This window comes from Ranitomeya imitator, chromosome 1 (genome assembly GCF_032444005.1).
Source record: "Ranitomeya imitator isolate aRanImi1 chromosome 1, aRanImi1.pri, whole genome shotgun sequence".
In the NCBI taxonomy this organism is placed as follows: Eukaryota; Metazoa; Chordata; class Amphibia; order Anura; family Dendrobatidae; genus Ranitomeya; species Ranitomeya imitator.
In genome coordinates this window covers 987028618-987049240 of record NC_091282.1, presented here as the reverse complement: position 1 = coordinate 987049240, position 20623 = coordinate 987028618, and positions in this window count along the sequence as shown.

Here is a 20623-nt window from a genome sequence, read left to right as displayed (position 1 = left end):
ATAACCCTTCCATTTGACAAGGTACTGAAGCCTCCGCCTCGAAAAACGAGAATCCAAAATCTTCTCAACCACATACTCCAACTCCCCATCAACCAGCACAGGGGCCGGAGGATCAACAGAGGGAACAACGGGCACCACATATTTCCGCAATAAAGATCTATGGAAGACATTATGGATAGCAAAAGAAGCCGGAAGCGCCAATCAAAAAGACACTGGATTAATAATCTCAGAAATCCTATAAGGACCAATAAACCGAGACTTAAACTTAGGGGAAGAAACCTTCATAGGAACATGACGGGAAGACAACCAGACCAGATCCCCAACCCGAAGCCAGGAACCAACACACCGACGACGTTTAGCAAAACGTTGAGCCTCCTCCTGAGACAACACCAAATTGTCCACCACATGAGCCCAAATCTGCTGCAACCTGTCAACCACAGAATCCACACCAGGACAGTCAGAAGGCTCAACCTGCCCAGAAGAAAAACGAGGATGAAAACCAAAATTACAAAAGAAAGGCGAAACCAAAGTAGCCGAACTAGCCCGATTATTAACCCTCCGTCACATACAATATTCGGACTAACGAGTTCACATACAATGTGCCTGTCAGGCGCCTGCTGGAAAAATACCTATAATATCTAATGTTTGCAATTTCAGTGCTCTAAAAGTGATCAGTGACCTTCATAGGGATGTAATAAAAGAGACTACACATAATCAGTTGCAAAAAAAAACATTTACTTAACATAAAACTAATAACTATGAAATACAAACTTTTCAAAACTCCCGCCAAATAGTCCCCAGTTCGACTCTCTCAAAAAAATGTACAAAGAACATTTTTGAACACAAACTTAATTTTAAGGTACCTTAAGTACTATTAAAAACATATTCAATCAGAAGTAGATGCTGAGGTTTCCCCAGAAAAGTCACACTTGCAGAGCAAATAGCAAGAATTACACACCATTTTTGCATGTGTCAGGCAAATTGCTTTATGACATTTGAGACATTCATAATTTGAAAGCCTTCTGGTTCCGCTTTCCGTTTGGCAGGTGGTGCATCTCCTTCTTTTGTGAGGTGGTGCAGATGGTGACTTTTCACCATCATCTTCTGGGCGGAACCTTTTGAGCTGAACTTGAAGGCGAGAGGGGATACCGATTGTTTTCACGCTTCTCCTGCGTAGCTCTCCAAGTACTAGTTCTTTTCCAATATAATATGATCCAACTTCTTCATCCTCACCACTGTCACCATCTTGCTCTGTTTCAGAATCCAGGACACATTCTTCTACCTCATCATGAGAATCAATCTCACTTTCCTCTCCTAAATCCTCATTCAGTGTGAGGTCTCTATCATCTAACAGCATGTTTGTTACTTCCTCAACATCAAGTTGTTTGGATAAATTGTACATTTTCCTCTCCATTTCAGCAGATAATCTGAAGCAAGAGAAGGAATATGTTAGGGAACTACTGTATATGCCTGAGCAGCACACTTTCTTTTATAAAATCTCCCTTATTTCTATGAAATATCCTCACATTTTGTGCTATACATTCATAAAACAAGCTAAATAAACTATTGTGATGAATAAAAACATAAAATACCAACCTTACTGAATGTGACGTATTCACATACAATGAGCCTGAGAGATCTGTGCAGCTATATCCTCTCCCCTGAAGCTCTGAAATCCAACTGTGATATCAGGTTTCACAGACCTTCAAGAGACAGGAGACTACCTGGAGGGAGGGGGTTTCCTCACAATCTGGTGAGGAAGGAGAAATGAAAGTAAAAGAGAAGCGCCTGTCAGATCAGTTGTATGTGACGGAGGGCTAAGGGCAAACTCGGCCAATGGCAAGAAGGCCACCCAATCATCCTGATCAGCAGACACAAAGCATCTCAAATAAGTCTCCAAAGTCTGATTAGTTCGCTCGGTCTGGCCATTTGTCTGAGGATGAAATGCAGAAGAAAAAGACAAATCAATGCCCAGCCTAGCACAAAAGGCCCGCCAAAACCTAGAAACAAACTGGGAACCTCTGTCGGACACAATATTCTCCGGAATACCATGCAGATGAACCACATGCTGAAAAAATAACGGAACCAAATCTGAAGAGGAAGGCAATTTAGGCAAAGGCACCAAATGAACCATCCTAGAGAACTGGTCACAAACAACCCAGATAACAGACATCTTCTGGGAAACCGGAAGATCAGAAATAAAATCCATAGAAATATGCGTCCAGGGCCTCTCAGGGACTGGCAATGGCAAAAGCAACCCACTAGCACGGGAACAACAAGGCTTGGCCCGCGCACAAGTCCCACAGGACTGCACAAAAGAATGCACATCACGGGACAAAGAAGGCCACCAAAAGGACCTACCAACCAAATCTCTGGTACCAAAAATGCCAGGATGACCAGCCAACACAGAACAGTGAACCTCAGAAATCACTCTACTAGTCCATCTGTCAGGAACAAACAGTTTCCCCACTGGACAGTGGTCAGGTCTGTCAGCCTGAAATTCCTGAAGAACCCGTCGTAAATCAGGGGAAATGGCAGAAAGGACCTCCCCTTCTTTCAGAATGCCGACCGGTTCAAGGACCTCAGGAGAATCAGGCAAAAAACTCCTAGAGAGGGCATCAGCCTTAATATTCTTAGAACCCGGAAGATACGAAACTACGAAATCAAAACGGGAAAAAAACAAGGACCATCGAGCCTGTCTAGGATTCAGCCATTTGGCAGACTCGAGGTAAATCAGATTCTTATGATCGGTCAAGACTAGAGTTGAGCGAAACGGGTCGTTCATTTTCAAAAGTCGCCGACTTTTGGCAAAGTCGGGTTTCATGAAACCCGATCCGACCCCTGTGCGGGGTCGGCCATGCGGTATGCGACTTTCGCGCCAAAGTTGCGTTTCAATGACGCGAAAAGCACCATTTCTCAGCCAATGAAGGTAAATGCAGAGTGTGGGCAGCGTGATGACATAGGTCCTGGTCCCCACCATCTTAGAGAAGGGCATTGCAGTGATTGGCTTGCTGTCTGCGGCGTCACAGGGGCTATAAAGGGGCGTTCCCGCCGACCGCCATGTTACTGCTGCTGATCTGAGCTTAGGGAGAGGTTGCTGCCGCTTCGTCAGAAGCAGGGATAGCATTAGGCAGGGTCCATTAACCACCAAACCGCTTGTGCTGTAGCGATTTGCACTGTCCAACACCACTGTGTCCTTCCTTTCTGCACAGCTATCTTGTTTGTTTGTCCACACTTTTTATTTAATTTGTGCATCAGTCCACTCCTTATTGCTGCCTGCCATACCTGGCTGAGATTACTGCAGGGAGATAGTAATTGAAGGACAGTTCCTTTTTTTTTTTTTTTTTTTTTTGTGGGAGATTAAGATTGGCATTTCTGCTAGAGTGCCATCCCTGTCTGTGCCATCTCTCACTCAGTGGGCCATAGAAAGCCTATTTATTTTTTTGCTTGATTTGGGTTCTAAAATCTACCTGAAAAAATCACTACATCAATCAGTGGGAGAAAAATATTGGCCTCAGGGCTTGTGTGCCACTCCTGACTCCTGTGTGTGCCATCTCTCAGTCAGTGGGCCATAGAAAGCCTATTTATTTTTTTGCTTGATTTGGGTTCCAAAATCTACCTGAAAAAATCACTACATCAATCAGTGGGAGAAAAATATTGGCCTCAGGGCTTGTGTGCCACTCCTGACTCCTGTGTGCATCATCACTCACTCAGTGGGCCATAGAAAGCCTATTTTTTTTTTTTGCTTTATTTGGGCTCTAAATTCTACCTGAAAAAATCAATAAATCAATCAGTGGGAGATTAATATTGGCCTTTGGGCTTGTGTGCCATTCCTAAGCGTGCCATCTCTCTCACAAATAGTGGGCCATAGAAAACCTATTTATTTTTTTTGGGGGGGTTTTATAAATTCTCCCTGAAAAAAAAAAGGGAGATTAATATTGGCCTTTGGGCTTGTGTGCCAGTCCTAAGCGTGCCATCTCTCTCTCTCAGATAGTGGGCCATAGAAAGCCTATTTATTATTTTTTTTATTGGGTTTATAAATTTTCCCTGAAAAAAAAAAAAAGTGGGAGATTAATATTGGCCTCTGGGCTTGTGTGCCAGTCCTGAGCGTGCCATCTCTCTCACAAATAGTGGGCCATAGAAAACCTATTTATTTTTTTTTTTTGGGTTTTATAAATTCTCCCTGAACAAAAAAAAAGGGAGATTAATATTGGCCTTTGGGCTTGTGTGCCAGTCCTAAGCGTGCCATCTCTCTCTCTCAGATAGTGGGCCATAGAAAGCCTATTTATTATTTTTTTATTGGGTTTATAAATTTTTCATGAAAAAAAAAAAAAAAAGTGGGAGATTAATATTGGCCTCTGGGCTTGTGTGCCAGTCCTGAGCGTGCCATCTCTCTCACAAATAGTGGGCCATAGAAAGCCTATTTATTTTTTTGGTTGATTTTGGTTCTAAATTCTACCTGAAAAAATCAATAAATCAATCAGTGGGAGATAAATATTGGCCTCAGGGCTTGTGTGCCACTCCTGACTCCTGTGTGCGTCATCTCTCACTCAGTGGGCCATAGAAAGCCTATTTTTTGTTTTATTTGTTTTCTAAATTCTCCCTGAAAAAATCATTTTATTTTATTTGGTTTCTAAATTCTTCCTGAAAAAATCATTTTTTTGTATTATTTTTTTTTCTAAAGTCTCCCTGAAAAAAAAAAAAATCAAATCAGTGGGAGATTAATATTGCCCTTTCTGCTTGTGTGCCAGTCTTGACTCCTGGGTGTGCCATCTCTCTCTCTCTCTCCAATTGTGGGCCATAGAAAGCCTATTATTTTTTTAGCTTGATTTGGGTTCCAAAATCTACCTGAAAAAATCACTACATCAATCATTGGGAGAACAATATTGGCCTCTGGGCTTGTGTGCCACTCCTGACTCCTGTGTGCGTCATCTCTCACTCAGTGGGCCATAGAAAGCCTATTTTTTGTTTTATTTGTTTTCTAAATTCTCCCTGAAAAAATCATTTTATTTTATTTGGTTTCTAAATTCTTCCTGAAAAAATCATTTTTTTTTATTTTTTTATTTTTCCAAAGTCTCCCTGAAAAAAAAAAAATCAAATCAGTGGGAGATTAATATTGCCCTTTCTGCTTGTGTGCCAGTCTTGACTTCTGGGTGTGCCATCTCTCTCTCTCTCTCCAATTGTGGGCCATAGAAAGCCTATTATTTTTTTTGCTTGATTTGGGTTCCAAAATCTACCTGAAAAAATCACTACATCAATCATTGGGAGAACAATATTGACCTCTGGGCTTGTGTGCCACTCCTGACTCCTGTGTGCGTCATCTCTCACTCAGTGGGCCATAGAATGCCTATTTTTTATTTTATTTGTTTTCTAAATTCTCCCTGAAAAAATCATTTTATTTTATTTGGTTTCTAAATTCTTCCTGAAAAAATCATTTTTTTTAATTTTTTTTTTCTAAAGTCTCCCTGAAAAAAAAAAAAAATCAAATCAGTGGGAGATTAATATTGCCCTTTCTGCTTGTGTGCCAGTTTTGACTCCTGGGTGTGCCATCTCTCTCTCTCTCTCTCCAATTGTGGGCCATAGAAAGCCTATTATTTTTTTTGCTTGATTTGGGTTCCAAAATCTACCTGAAAAAATCACTAAATCAATCAGTGGGAGATAAATATTGGCCTCTGGGCTTGTGTGCCACTCCTGACTCCTGTGTGCGTCATCTCTCACTCGGTGGGCCATAGAAAGCCTATTTTTTGTTTTATTTGTTTTCTAAATTCTCCCTGAAAAAATCATTTTATTTTCTTTGGTTTCTAAATTCTTCCTGAAAAAAATCTTTTTTTTTTTATTATTTTTTTTTTCTAAAGTCTCCCTGAAAAAAAAAAAATCAAATCAGTGGGAGATTAATATTGCCCTTTCTGCTTGTGTGCCAGTCTTGACTCCTGGGTGTGCCATCTCTCTCTCTCTCTCCAATTGTGGGCCATAGAAAGACTATTATTTTTTTAGCTTGATTTGGGTTCCAAAATCTACCTGAAAAAATCACTACATCAATTATTGGGAGAACAATATTGGCCTCTGGGCTTGTGTGCCACTCCTGACTCCTGTGTGCTTCATCTCTCACTCAGTGGGCCATAGAAAGACTATTTTTTGTTTTATTTGTTTTCTAAATTCTCCCTGAAGAAATCATTTTATTTTATTTGGTTTCTAAATTCTTCCTGAAAAAATCATTTTATTCTATTATTTTTTTTTTCTAAAGTCTCCCTGAAAAAAAAAAATAATCAAATCAGTGGGAGATTAATATTTACATTTGTGCTTCAGTGACAGTCCTGCGTGTGTGGCATCTCTCTCATTTGTTGCCACCAAACACAGAGTGTGTAACATTGTGCCTGATTTTCGTTGTGGTCTCACCCACCTGTAAAGGGGTAGCTAAATCATACTGAAGTTATAGCTCACCGTGTAAGTTGTGTGACAGCAACAAATACCGTTAGTTTGGTTACGTTTTTAAAACAATGAGGAAGTCTGGTGGAAGAGGTCGTGGCCGGGGGCGTTCATTGTCAGCTGGTAATGAGGGTAGTGGTAGTGGTGGAGCATCAGGTGGTCGTGGGAAAAAAAATATTGCACCTAAGTCTGGAGCTGTGGAGCCAGGTTCGTCGTCTGGCTACACAAGGCCTCGAACGCTCCCTTTTCTGGGAGTAGGAAAACCGCTTTTAAAGCCGGAGCAGCAAGAGCAAGTTTTGGCTTATCTTGCTGACTCAGCCTCTAGCTCTTTTGCCTCCTCTCGTGAAACTGGTAAATGTAAAAGCAGCGCGTCGTTAGTGGATGTTCACGGTCAGGGACAAGTCGCTTCCTTGTCCTCTTCAGCAAAAACAACAACAGAGAAGAATGCAGCAGGCGACACAACGGGTTACTCCATGGAGCTCTTTACACATACCGTCCCTGGCTTAGAAAGTGAAGCAGTTAACAGTCCATGCCCATTACAAGTTGAATCTGACATGGAGTGCACTGATGCACAGCCACAGCCAGACTACTATGCTGGTCCTTTGACTCAGACCACAACATTGCTCTCGCAGGGTAATGATCGAGAATCAGACCCTGATGAGACTATGTTGCCCCATCATGAACGCTATACCACCGACCGACACGGTGACACAGACGAAGTTGCACACGAGCTACAAGAAGAGGTAATAGATGACCCAGTTCTTGACCCCGATTGGCAGCCATTGGGGGAACAGGGTGCAGGCGGCAGCAGTTCTGAAGCGGAGGAGGAGGGGCCGCAGGAGGCATCAACATCGCAACAGGTTCCATCTGCCGGGCCCGTATCTTGCCCAAAACGCGTGGCAAAGCCAAAACCTGTTGGAGGACAGCGTGGCCATCCGGTTAAAGCTCAGTCTGCAATGCCTGAAAAGGTATCCGATGCTAGAAAGAGTGCAGTCTGGCATTTTTTTAAACAACATCCAATTGATCAGCGCAAAGTCATCTGTCAAAAATGTTCAACTACCTTAAGCAGAGGGCAGAATCTGAAAAGTCTCAATACAAGTTGCATGCATAGACATTTAACCACCATGCATTTGCAAGCTTGGACTAACTACCAAACGTCCCTTAAGGTTGTAGCACCCTCGGCCAATGAAGCTAGTCATCAACATCCCTTCCGGCAGTGTAGGGCCACCATTTTCCGCACCACCTGCAGTATCTGTGCAGGTTTCCTTGCCAGGCCAAAGCAGTCAGGGTCAGGGAATCACCAGTTTCGTAGTAGGAAACACTGCATCTAGGGCACCGGCGGCAATAATACCATCTCCCACCGTCTCTCAGTCTGCCATGTCCACCGGCACCACCGCTAGTTCCACGATCTCCAGCTCTCCAGTCCAGCTCACCCTACATGAGACTATGGTTAGAAAAAGGAAGTACTTAGCCTCGCATCCGCGTACACAGGGTTTGAACGCCCACATAGCTAGACTAATCTCGTTAGAGATGATGCTCCACCTGACAACAGATGCATGGACCAGTAGGCATGGCCAGGGACGTTACGTGTCCATCACGGCACACTGGGTGAATGTTGTGGATGCAGGGTCCACAGGGGACAGCAAGTTTGGGACAGTTCTGCCTAGCCCACGGTCTAGGAAACAGTTGGCTGTAGCCGTTCGCACCCCCTCCTCCTCCTCCTCATCCTCCTGCAGAAGCGAGAGCTCGTCCACAGACCGCAGTCGTACAACCACTCCATCCGCAGCTGCCACTGTTGCACACCAGGTCTCCCATTATGGGGCAGCTACTGGCAAACGTCAGCAGGCTGTATTGGCTATGAAGTGTTTGGGCGACAACAGACACACCGCGGAAGTTCTGTCCGAGTTCTTGCAGAAAGAAACGCAGTCGTGGCTGGGCACTGTAGATCTTGAGGCAGGCAAGGTAGTGAGTGATAACGGAAGGAATTTCATGGCTGCCATCTCCCTTTCCCAACTGAAACACATTCCTTGCCTGGCTCACACCTTAAACCTGGTGGTGCAGTGCTTCCTGAAAAGTTATCCGGGGTTATCCGACCTGCTCCTCAAAGTGCGTGGACTTTGCTCACATATCCGCCTTTCGCCCGTACACTTCAGCCGTATGCAGACCTATCAGCGTTCTTTGAACCTTACCCAGCATCGCCTAATCATAGACGTTGCAACAAGGTGGAACTCAACACTGCACATGCTTCAGAGACTGTGCGAACAGAGGTGGGCTGTTATGTTTTTGTGGGAGGATACACATACACGGGCAGGCAGTAGGATGGCAGACATGGAGTTGTCAGGCGTGCAGTGGTCGAAGATTCAAGACATGTGTCAAGTCCTTCAGTGTTTTGAGGAATGCACACGGCTGGTTAGTGCAGACAACGCCATAATAAGCATGAGCATCCCCCTAATGCGTCTGCTGATGCAAAGTTTGACGCGCATAAAGGATCAGGCGTCTGCAGCTGAGGAAGAGGAAAGCCTTGATGACAGTCAGCCATTGTCTGGCCAGGGCAGTGTACAGGACGAGGTAGCGGGCTTGAGGAGGAGGACGAGGAGGATGATGGGGATGATTATATTTTTAATGAGGAAGCTTTTCCGGGGCCACTGGAAATTGTTGGCGCGGCAAGGCCGGGTTCTGGTTTTTGGAGGGACACAAGTGACGTGGATTTGCCTGAAACTGCCCCTCAACCAAGCACAACCGCAGATTTGAGAACTGGAACTTTGGCCCACATGGCGGATTATGCCTTACGTATCCTCAAAAGGGACACACGCATTACTAAAATGATGAACGATGACGATTACTGGTTGGCCTGCCTCCTTGATCCTCGCTATAAAGGCAAATTGCAAAATATAATGCCACATGACAACTTGGAAATAATATTAGCAACCAAACAATCAACTCTTGTTGACCGTTTGCTTCTGGCATTCCCTGCACACAGCGCCCGTGATCGTTCTCACACGAGCTGCAGGGGCCAGCAGACCAGAGGTGTTAGAGGGGCAGAAATCAGAAGTGGCGTTGGCCAGAGGGGTTTTCTGAACAGGTTGTGGAGTGATTTTGCTATGACCGCAGACAGGACAGGTACTGCAGCATCAATTCAAAGTGACAGGAGACAACATTTGTCCAGTATGGTTACAAACTATTTTTCATTCCTTATCGACGTTCTCCCTCAACCATCATTCCCATTTGATTACTGGGCATCCAAATTAGACACCTGGCCAGAATTGGCAGAATATGCATTGCAGGAGCTTGCTTGCAAACTATTTTTCATTCCTTATTGACGTTCTCTCTCAACCGTCATTCCCATTTGATTACTGGGCATCCAAATTAGACACCTGGCCAGAATTGGCAGAATATGCATTGCAGGAGCTTGCTTGCCCGGCAGCTAGTGTCCTATCAGAAAGAGTATTCAGTGCTGCAGGTTCAATACTAACAGAAAAAAGGACTCGTCTGGCTACCCAAAATGTAGATGATCTAACCTTCATTAAAATGAACCACAACTGGATTTCGAAATCTTTTGCCCCACCTTGCCCGGCTGACACCTAGCTTTCCTATGAAAAGGTCTTGCCTGTGGACTATTCTGAATGACTTTTCCAATCTCGTAATTTTCTGCACCTGATTGTCCAGCATACGACATGTTTACACCTCACTAAATGGCCAAACTCCCCACACGGGGCCGTGGTATCGCCACTTGGCGCCAGCACCTGTGAGAGTGCTGTTTGTCTGAAGAGGTGGGTGTGCCCGCTTTTGGTCGACGGCACTGCCACTGGGTCCCTCATAGTACAATAAAGTGTCTCTGGCGGTGGTGGTGCGCACCCAACGTCAGACACACCGTTGTAATATGAGGGGCCCTGGGCCTGTACCGCCGGCCACAAGACAGTTCCTTCCCCCCCAGCTCAAACAGTGCTCTACCACTTGCAAAATTATCTCTCACAGCTCCACCAATGTTTAGTCTATGCGCTGACATCCTTCAATGCCTGGCACTGACAATACCATTGTATTGACATTTTTGTTATGTTAGGCCTTCGAAGCCTGTCTGCGGTTCCTCCTTCCACTAGGCCTCCACTGACCATTGTACTGCTGCCCGTGTACCCCTGGAACCAATTTTAAATTGCCAACAGCCCTATTTTTTTATGTTAGGCCTTCGAAGCCTGTCTGCGGTCCCTCCTTCCACTAGGCCTCCACTGACCATTGTACTGCTGCCCTTGTACCACTGGAACCAATTTTAAATTGCCAACAGCCCTATTTTTTATGTTAGGCCTTTGAAGCCTGTCTGCGGTCCCTCCTTCCACTAGGCCTCCACTGACCATTGTACTGCTGCCCGTGTACCCATGGTACCAATTTTAAATTGCCAACAGCCCTATTTTGTTATGTTAGGCCTTCGAAGCCTGTCTGCGGTCCCTCCTTCCACTAAGCCTCCACTGACCACACCACTGCTGCCCGTGTACCCCTGGAACCAATTTAAAATTGCCTACAGCCATCTGTTATTATGTTAGGCCTTCGATGCCTGTCTGCGATCACTCCTTCCACTAGGCCTCCACTGACCACACCACTGCTGCCCGTGTACCCCTGGAACCAATTTAAAATTGCCTACAGCCAACCCAATTTTTTTATTTTAGGCCTTCGATGCCTGTCTGCGGTCCGTTCTTTCTACTACTACTACACTGACCAGGCCACTGCTGCCCATGTTCCCCTGGAACCAATTTAAAATTGCCTACAGCCATGTGTTATTATGTTAGGCCTTCGATGCCTGTTTGCGGTCACTCCTTCCACTAGGCCTCCACTGACCACACCACTGCTGCCCGTGTACCCACGGAACCAATTTAAAATTGCCTACAGCCATGTGTTATTATGTTAGGCCTTCGATGCCTGTCTGCGGTCACTCCTTCCACTAGGCCTCCACTGACCACACCACTGCTGCCCGTGTACCCCTGGAACCAATTTAAAATTGCCTACAGCCAGCCCAATTTTTTTATTTTAGGCCTTCGATGCCTGTTTGTGGTCACTCCTTCCACTAGGCCTCTACTGACCACACCACTGCTGCCCGTGTACCCACGGAACCAATTTAAAATTGCCTACAGCCATTTGTTATTATGTTAGGCCTTCGATGCCTGTCTGCGGTCACTCCTTCCACTAGGCCTCCACTGACCACACCACTGCTGCCCGTGTACCCACGGAACCAATTTAAAATTGCCTACAGCCATGTGTTATTATGTTAGGCTTTCGATGCCTGTCTGCGGTCACTCCTTCCACTAGGCCTCCACTGACCACACCACTGCTGCCCGTGTACCCCTGGAACCAATTTAAAATTGCCTACAGCCAGCCCAATTTTTTTATTTTAGGCCTTCGATGCCTGTTTGCGGTCACTCCTTCCACTAGGCCTCCACTGACCACACCACTGCTGCCCGTGTACCCACGGAACCAATTTAAAATTGCCTACAGCCATGTGTTATTATGTTAGGCCTTCGATGCCTGTCTGCGGTCACTCCTTCCACTAGGCCTCCACTGACCACACCACTGCTGCCCGTGTACCCCTGAAACCAATTTAAAATTGCCTACAGCCAGCCCAATTTTTTTATTTTAGGCCTTCGATGCCTGTCTGCGGTCCGTTCTTTCTACTACTACTACACTGACCAGGCCACTGCTGCCCGTGTTCCCCTGGAACCAATTTAAAATTGCCTACAGCCATGTGTTATTATGTTAGGCCTTCGATGCCTGTTTGCGGTCACTCCTTCCACTAGGCCTCCACTGACCACACTACTGCTGCCCGTGTACCCACGGAACCAATTTAAAATTGCCTACAGCCATGTGTTATTATGTTAGGCCTTCGATGCCTGTCTGCGGTCACTCCTTCCACTAGGCCTCCACTGACCACACCACTGCTGCCCGTGTACCCCTGGAACCAATTTAAAATTGCCTACAGCCAGCCCAATTTTTTTATTTTAGGCCTTCGATGCCTGTTTGCGGTCACTCCTTCCACTAGGCCTCCACTGACCACACCACTGCTGCCCGTGTACCCACGGAACCAATTTAATATTGCCTACAGCCATGTGTTATTATGTTAGGCCTTCGATGCCTGTCTGCGGTCACTCCTTCCACTAGGCCTCCACTGACCACACCACTGCTGCCCGTGTACCCCTGGAACCAATTTAAAATTGCCTACAGCCATCTGTTATTATGTTAGGCCTTCGAAGCGTGTCTGCGGTCCTTCCTTCCAATAGTTCTCCACTGACCAGACCAATGCTGGCCGTGTACCCCTGGAACCCAGCTGAAAGTGCATGTAGCCTCCTTTTTTTCTTTGTTTTATATTTAGAAAGCCCAGATGAACTACGCTGTGCAACGGTTCAAGCTACCCAGTCGACATTTCTTTTGCGAGAAAAGCCATCCCAGCCCTCCACCGGCATGAAAAAGTCTGCATTGTCATAGCACTCAGGCAATCAAACAGTAGAAAGGTGCACCTGACAAGAGACGCATGGACCAGTAGGCATGTCCACAAAAAGTTACGTGTCCTTTACGGCGCACTGGGTTAATGTGTTGGATGCATGGTCCACAGGGGACAGCCTACAAAGTCTGTCTGCAGTCCCTAATTCCAATTTTCCTCCGCTGACCACACCACTGCTGCCCGTGTACCCCTGGAACCAATTTTACAGTGTCTACAGCCTAATTTTGTTATGTTAGGCCTACTACGCCTGTCTGCGGTCCCTCCTTCCAATACTCGTCCACTGACCACACCACTGCTGCCCGTGGACCCCTGGAACCTATTTTTAATTGCATAGAGCATCCTTTTTTTAATAGTAGGCGTACAAAGTCTGTCTGCGGTCCACTATTGAAATTGTCCTCCACTGCCCAGAGCACTGCTGCTTGTGTACCCCTGTAACTTTTTTAAGCTGCAGTGAGCCACATTTTTGGTTTAAGTCCTACTACCTGTGTCTGTCTGCGCCACTCAATTCAGCTGTGTTCCTTTGAAAAAAGCTGAGCGTCAATAGTCTTGTTTTCAGCCTCTAGGAATTTTAAAACTGCATTGGGGGTACAACTTTGGTAGGGCCTACTAACGGTGTCTGCCTCCCAAAGGCGTGCCCCAGGTTTCCTCGCCATTGCTTCGATCTTAATGCTCTCGTTTAGTAGTTGTTGGAAACTACACTGCATTAGGCCTACAAATTGGGTATGGGGTGTAGAGAGATGGTGTGTTCCACTCCAAGGTGTTCCCCAGGTTTCGTCCACATTGCTTCGGTCTTCCGACTCTCGTTTAGTAGTTCTAGAAAACTACACTGCATTAGGCCTACAAATTGGGTATGGGGTGTAGAGAGATGGTGTGTTCCACTCCAAGGTGTTCCCCAGGTTTCCTCTCCATTGCTGCGATCTTAATGTTCTCGTTTAGTAGTTGTTGGAAACTACACTGCATTAGGCCTACAAATTGGGTATGGGGTGTAGAGAAACGGTGTGTTACACTCCAAGGTGTTCCCCAGGTTTCCTCTCCATTGCTTCGATCTTCTGGCTCTCGTTTAGTAGTTGTTGGAAACTACACTGCATTAGGCCTACAAATTGGGTATGGGGTGTAGAGAGATGGTGTGTTCCACTCCAAGGTGTTCCCCAGGTTTCGTCCACATTGCTTCGGTCTTCCGACTCTCGTTTAGTAGTTGTAGAAAACTACACTGCATTAGGCCTACAAATTAGGTATGGGGTGTAGAGAGATGGTGTGTTCCACTCCAAGGTGTTCCCCAGGTTTCCTGTCCATTGCTTCGATCTTCATGCTCTCATTTAGTAGTTGTTGGAAACTACACTGCATTAGGCCTACAAATTGGGTCTGGGGTGTAGAGAGATGGTGTGTTCCACTCCAAGGTGTTCCCCAGGTTTCGTCCACATTGCTTCGGTCTTCCGACTCTCGTTAAGTAGTTGTAGAAAACTACACTGCTTTAGGCCTACAAATTGGGTATGGGGTGTAGAGAGACGGTGTGTTACACTCCAAGGTGTTCCCCAGGTTTCGTCCACATTGCTTCGATCTTCCGACTCTCGTTTAGTAGTTGTTGAAAACTACACTGCATTAGGCCTACAAATTGGGTCTGGGGTGTAGAGAGATGGTGTGTTACACTCCAAGGTGTTCTCCAGGTTGCCTTTCCTGAACTTCTATCTTCAGGCTCTCATTAAATTGTGGTTAAATGGAACAACTGCATTTGGCGTACTAGTTGGTTTGGGGCCTACTATCGGTGTCTGCCACTCCTTGCTGTTCTCCTGGTTTCCTGTCCTGAAATTCCATTTTCAGGCTCTCGTTAAGTAGTTGTTAATGTTAGACTGCATTTGGCCTACTAGTTGGGTTGGGGCCTACTATCGGACTCTGCCACTCCTTGCTGTTCTCCTCCACTGAACAAAGCTGTGCCGCCTGCTAACTACGGTTGCCAATTTTGAACTGCATTTCGACTACTTACTGATTTGGGCCTACTCTCTGTGTCAGCCTCTCATTCCAGTTGTCCTCCACTGCAATGCCCCCTGGTTAGTCCTGTGTTACCAATTTTGAACTGCATTTAGCCAACTTTATTCTTTGGGCCTATATCTGTGTTTCCTCCTCATCCTGCCCATTGCCCAGCCAGTGATAGATGAGTCTGCTGGTACATTGACCCATAACGCAAAATTCCCCGTGCACGCTACACAGCAAGATTGTGACCCTGCTGAAAGTCAGGTTCCTCTTCCCGCATACCATACCACCTTACACGGGGACAAAGAGGAAGGTGCAGATGAAAGTGCAGGTTCCTTCATCAGGTGGGGGGAGGAATACTGGTTGGCGACGTCACTGGCACAGGGCCTCTCATAGTACGCAAAAGTGTTGCTGCCGGTGGGAGGCGCCCCCGCTGTGCAAACACACCGCTGTACTTTGAGGGGCCCTGTGCCAGTGCCAATGCCAACGAGTGGGCCCCCCCTGCTTGCTCAGGATCACAGCACTTGCAAAGTTGAAATACTTACCTCTCCCTGCTCCACTGCCGTGACGTGGTCCAGATTTACTGGGCCCACTAATTACTTGAACCAGCCCTACCCCCCACAACTTTAGCCAAATGACCCCCAATTTCAAATGCCTTCCAATTATTATAAGGTAAATTATGATTGACAAGCTTCTGTAACAAGAATGGATGTTTTTGTCATTAAAATGGGCAGTGTAGGTGTTTTCCTGGCCTCCACTCACTGCCGACTATGCTCCCCCATTGACTTGCATTGGGTTTCGTGTTTCGGGCGATACCCGACTTTTCGCCATATTCAGTCGATTCCACTCGACTCGACTTCTAAGATAGTCGGGTTTCGCGAAACACGACTCGACTCTAAAAAGGTCAAGGTCGCTCAACCCTAGTCAAGACCACAATACGGTGCTTAGCCCTCAAGCCAATGTCGCCACTCCTCAAATGCCCATTTCATAGCCAACAACTCCCAATTGCCGACATCATAATTGCGTTCAGCAGGCGAAAACTTACGGGAAAAGAAGGCACACGGTTTCATCAAGGAACCAACAGGATCCCTCTGAGACAAAACGGCCCCTGCCCCAATCTCAGAAGCGTCAATCTCAACCTGAAACGGAAGAGAAACATCCGGTTGGCGCAACACCAGAGCAGAAGTAAATCGGCGTTTAAGCTCCTGAAAGGCAGCGACAGCCGCAGAGGACCAATTCGCCACATCAGCGATTTTCTTCGCCAAATCGGTCAAGGGTTTAACCACGCTAGAGAAGTTAACAATGAAACGGCAATAAAAATTTGCAAAACCCAAAAATTTCTGAAGGCTCTTCACGGATGTGGGTTGAATCCAACCATGAATGGCCTGAACCTTAACCGGATCCATCTCCATAGATGAGGGAGAAAAAATGAAGCCCAAAAAAGAAACCTTCTGCACCCCAAAGAGACACTTAGACCCCTTCACAAACAAAACATTGTCACGAAGGATCTGAAATACCATCCTGACCTGTTGCACATGAGACTCCCAATCATCGGAAAAAATCAAAATATCGTCCAAATATACAATCAAGAATTTATCAAGATAAGTCCGGAAGATATCATGCATGAAGGACTGAAAAACAGATGGAGCATTAGAGAGCCCGAATGGCATCACAAGATATTCAAAATGACCTTTGGGCGTATTAAACGCAGTTTTCCATTCATCACCTTGCTTAATACGAACAAGATTATATGCCCCCCGAAGGTCAATCTTAGTAAACCAACTAGCCCCCTTAATCCTAGCAAACAAATCAGAAAGCAAAGGTAAAGGGTATTGAAACTTGACCGTGATCTTATTCAAGAGGCGATAATCAATACAGAGTCTCAAGGAGCCATCCTTCTTAGCAACAAAAAAAATCCCGCTCCCAACGATGAAGATGGCCGAATATGCCCTTTCGCCATAGACTCCTTAATATAATTCCGCATGGCGGTGTGTTCAGGCATAGACAGGTTGAAAAGTCGGCCCTTAGGAAACTTACAGCCTAGAATCAAGTCAATAGCACAATCACAGTCCCTGCGCGGTGGAAGGGAACTGGACTTGGGCTCATCGAATACATCCTGAAAATCAGACAAAAACTCTGGAATTTCAGAAGAGGAAGAAGAGGAGATTGACATCAAAGGAACATCATTATGAATCCCCTGACAACCCCAACTAGTCACAGACATAAACTTCCAGTCCAACACAGGATTATGTACCTGCAACCACGGAAAACCCAGCACAATAACATCATGCAAATTATGCAACACCAGAAATCGACAAACTTCCTGATGGGCTGGCGCCATGCGCATGGTAACCTGTGTCCAAAACTGGGGCTTATTTTTTGCCAAGGGTGTAGCATCAATGCCCCTTAAAGGAATAGAGTTCTGCAAAGGCTGCAAAGGAAAACCACAACGCCTGGCAAACTCAAAGTCCATTAAGTTCAAGGCAGCGCCTGAATCCACAAACGCCATGACAGAAAATGATGACAATGAGCAGATCAAGGACACAGATAACAGAAATTTAGGTTGTACAGTACTGATGGTAAATGAACTGGCGATCCTCTTTGTCCGCTTAGGGCAGACAGAAATGACACGAGAAGCGTCGCCACAATAATAACACAACCTATTCTGACGTCCGAAACCTTGTCGTTCCGTTCTAGACAGAATCCTATCACACTGCATTGGCTCAGGAATTTGCTCTGAGGACAACGCCACAGCGCGCACAGTTCTGCGCTCCCGTAAGCACCGATCAATCTGAATGGCCAGAGACATAGAATCACTCAGACCAAAAGGCGTGGGAAACCCCACCATAACATCTTTAATGGATTCAGAAAGACCCTTTCTGAAAATTGCCGCCAAAGCATCATCATTCCATTTAGTCAACACAGACCATTTTCTAAATTTCTGACAATACAATTCTGCCGACTCTTGACCCTGAGACAGGGCCAACAAGGTCTTCTCCACTTGATCCACAGAATTAGGTTCATCATATAATAATGTTTTTATTATAAATCTCGATTAAAATGCCCCCAACCTGTGGCTGCACCAAGAAAAATCAAAAAACAAAAACACACAATAAAAAACACCGTGAAAAAACTAGGGTGGGATAAGGACAATCCCTAGATGGTAACTAAATGGCACCTACCTAACAGCGGGGGTTGGCGCCCTAGGGGGAGTGTTATGGCGCCCCCGCTCCACGTCGGCTAACCCTAGGGTCCCTGATAAACCCTAATGATCCCAAAGGGTCCCTCTGCCCACACAATGATGTGCTAAAGGTGCCCCTAAGAGCTATACATATAGCAACTAGACCTAGGGAAGCCTCAAACCCCACACCTGTGAATTAAAAACAATATGAGAACATGCAGAGGGCATTTTACGGCCACATTTTGCCATTATCACGTATGATCCGTGACTTTTAGGGCAAAACCTCACTTAGGCAGATAATACTGCAATTCCTTCTATCAGCGCTGTGGGAGGCGCACACCTGCAAGATTCCACCCTACCACAAACAATACAAGTAATCGATCTGTACCTCATACACTAATGTCCAATCCCACCGGGATGTTGTTTACAGATAAAGACATGTGTATAGATCTATACTCATCATTAAGTGAAGCGCCGTCTGCCCACTGTTCCTAAGTAGCCTCAACGCGTTTCGCCTCACTGGCTCATCAGGAGGCTCGATTAATGCTCATGTGTCTCGATGGTGCCGGATATATAATATCCTATGTTTTATATATCCTGCACCATCGAGACACATGAGCATTAATCGAGCCTCCTGATGAGCCAGTGAGGCGAAACGCGTTGAGGCTACTTAGGAACAGTGGGCAGACGGCTCTTCACTTAATGATGAGTATCGATCTATATACATGTCTTTATCTGTAAACAACATCCCGGTGGGATTGGACATTAGTGTATGAGGTACAGATCGATTACTTGTATTGTTTGTGGTAGGGTGGAATCTTGCAGGTGTGCGCCTCCCACAGCGCTGATAGAAGGAATTGCAGTATTATCTGCCTAAGTGAGGTTTTGCCATAAAAGTCATGGATCATACGTGATAATGGCAAAATGTGGCCATAAAATGCCCTCTGCATGTTCTCATATTGTTTTTAATTCACAGGTGTGGGGTTTGAGGCTTCCCTAGGTCTAGTTGTTATATGTATAGCTGTTAGGGGCACCTTTAGCACATCATTGTGTGGGCAGAGGGACCCTTTGGGATCATTAGGGTTTATCAGGGACCCTAGGGTTAGCCGACGTGGAGCGGGGGCTGTTGTGAATTCTGTGGATGAATTCACTCCTGTGGTCACAAGTGGTATTGCAGCCTCTGGGCTTCCTCCCTCAGGTGTTTTGGTGAGCTCGTTGGCTGCCTTGTTATTTAACTCCACCTGAGTCTGTCTTCCTTGCTCCTTGTCAATGTTCCAGTGTTGGATCTGAGCTACTGCATCTTTCCTGTGGCCTGCTGCTCTGCTAGATAAGTGTTACTTTGTTTTTGTTTCCGTTTTTTCTGTCCAGCTGTGCTATTCTCTTTTGCTGGAAGCTCTGAGACGCAAAGGGTGCACCGCCGTGCCGTTAGTTCGGCACGGTGGGTCTTTTTGCCCCCCTTTGTGTGGTTCTGCTTTAGGGTTTTTTGTAGACTGCATAGTTCTCTTTGCTATCCTCGCTCTGTCTAGAATATCGGGCCTCACTTTGCTGAATCTATTTCATTCCTACGTTTTGTCTTTTCATCTTGCTAACAGTCATTATATGTGGGGGGCTGCCTATTCCTTTGGTGTATTTCTCTGAGGCAAGTCAGGCTTGTATTTCTATCTTCAGGCTAGTCAGCTCCTCAGGCAGTGCCGAGTTGCATAGGTAGTGTTAGGCGCAATCCACTGCTGCTTTTAGTTGTGTGAGGATAGGTTCAGGTATTGCAGTCTGCAGAGATTCCACGTCTCAGAGCTTGTTCTATTGTTTTTGGGTTATTGCCATATCACTGTATGTGCGCTGATTACTGCACACTGTGTTGCCTGATAGCACAGCATAACAGTACAAGGAGCCATAACCAATGATTCTCAATAGAGGGAAAAAAGAAGTCCTGACATCATTTTTTTTTCCTCAGCTCTGTCTTCAGTTTTTTTTTTTTTTCCCCTAGACATTAGAGTGCTTCAGGACACAGCTGTGGACATGGATATTCAGGCTCTGTGCTCCTCAATGGATAATCTCGTTATAAATGTACAAAAGATTCAAGATACAATTGATCAGAAATCTATGCTAGAACCAAGAATTCCTATTCCTGATTTGTTTTCTGGTGACAGAACTAAGTTCCTGAGCTTCAAAAATAATTGTATGCTATTTCTGGCCTTGAAACCTCATTCTTCTGGTAATCCTATTCAACAGGTTTTGATTATTATTTCTTTTTTGCGCGGCGACCCACAGGACTGGGCGTTTTCTCTTGCGCCAGGAGACCCTGCATTGAGTAATGTTGATGCGTTTTTCCAGGCGCTTGGATTGCTTTACGATGAGCCTAATTCAGTGGATCAGGCTGAGAAAAATTTGCTGGCTTTATGCCAGGGTCAGGATGCTGTAGAAGTATATTGTCAGAAATTTAGGAAGTGGTCAGTACTCACTCTGTGGAATGAATCTGCACTGGCGGCTTGGTTCAGAAAGGGTCTCTCTGAAGCTCTTAAGGATGTCATGGTGGGATTTCCTATGCCTGCTGGTTTGAATGAGTCTAT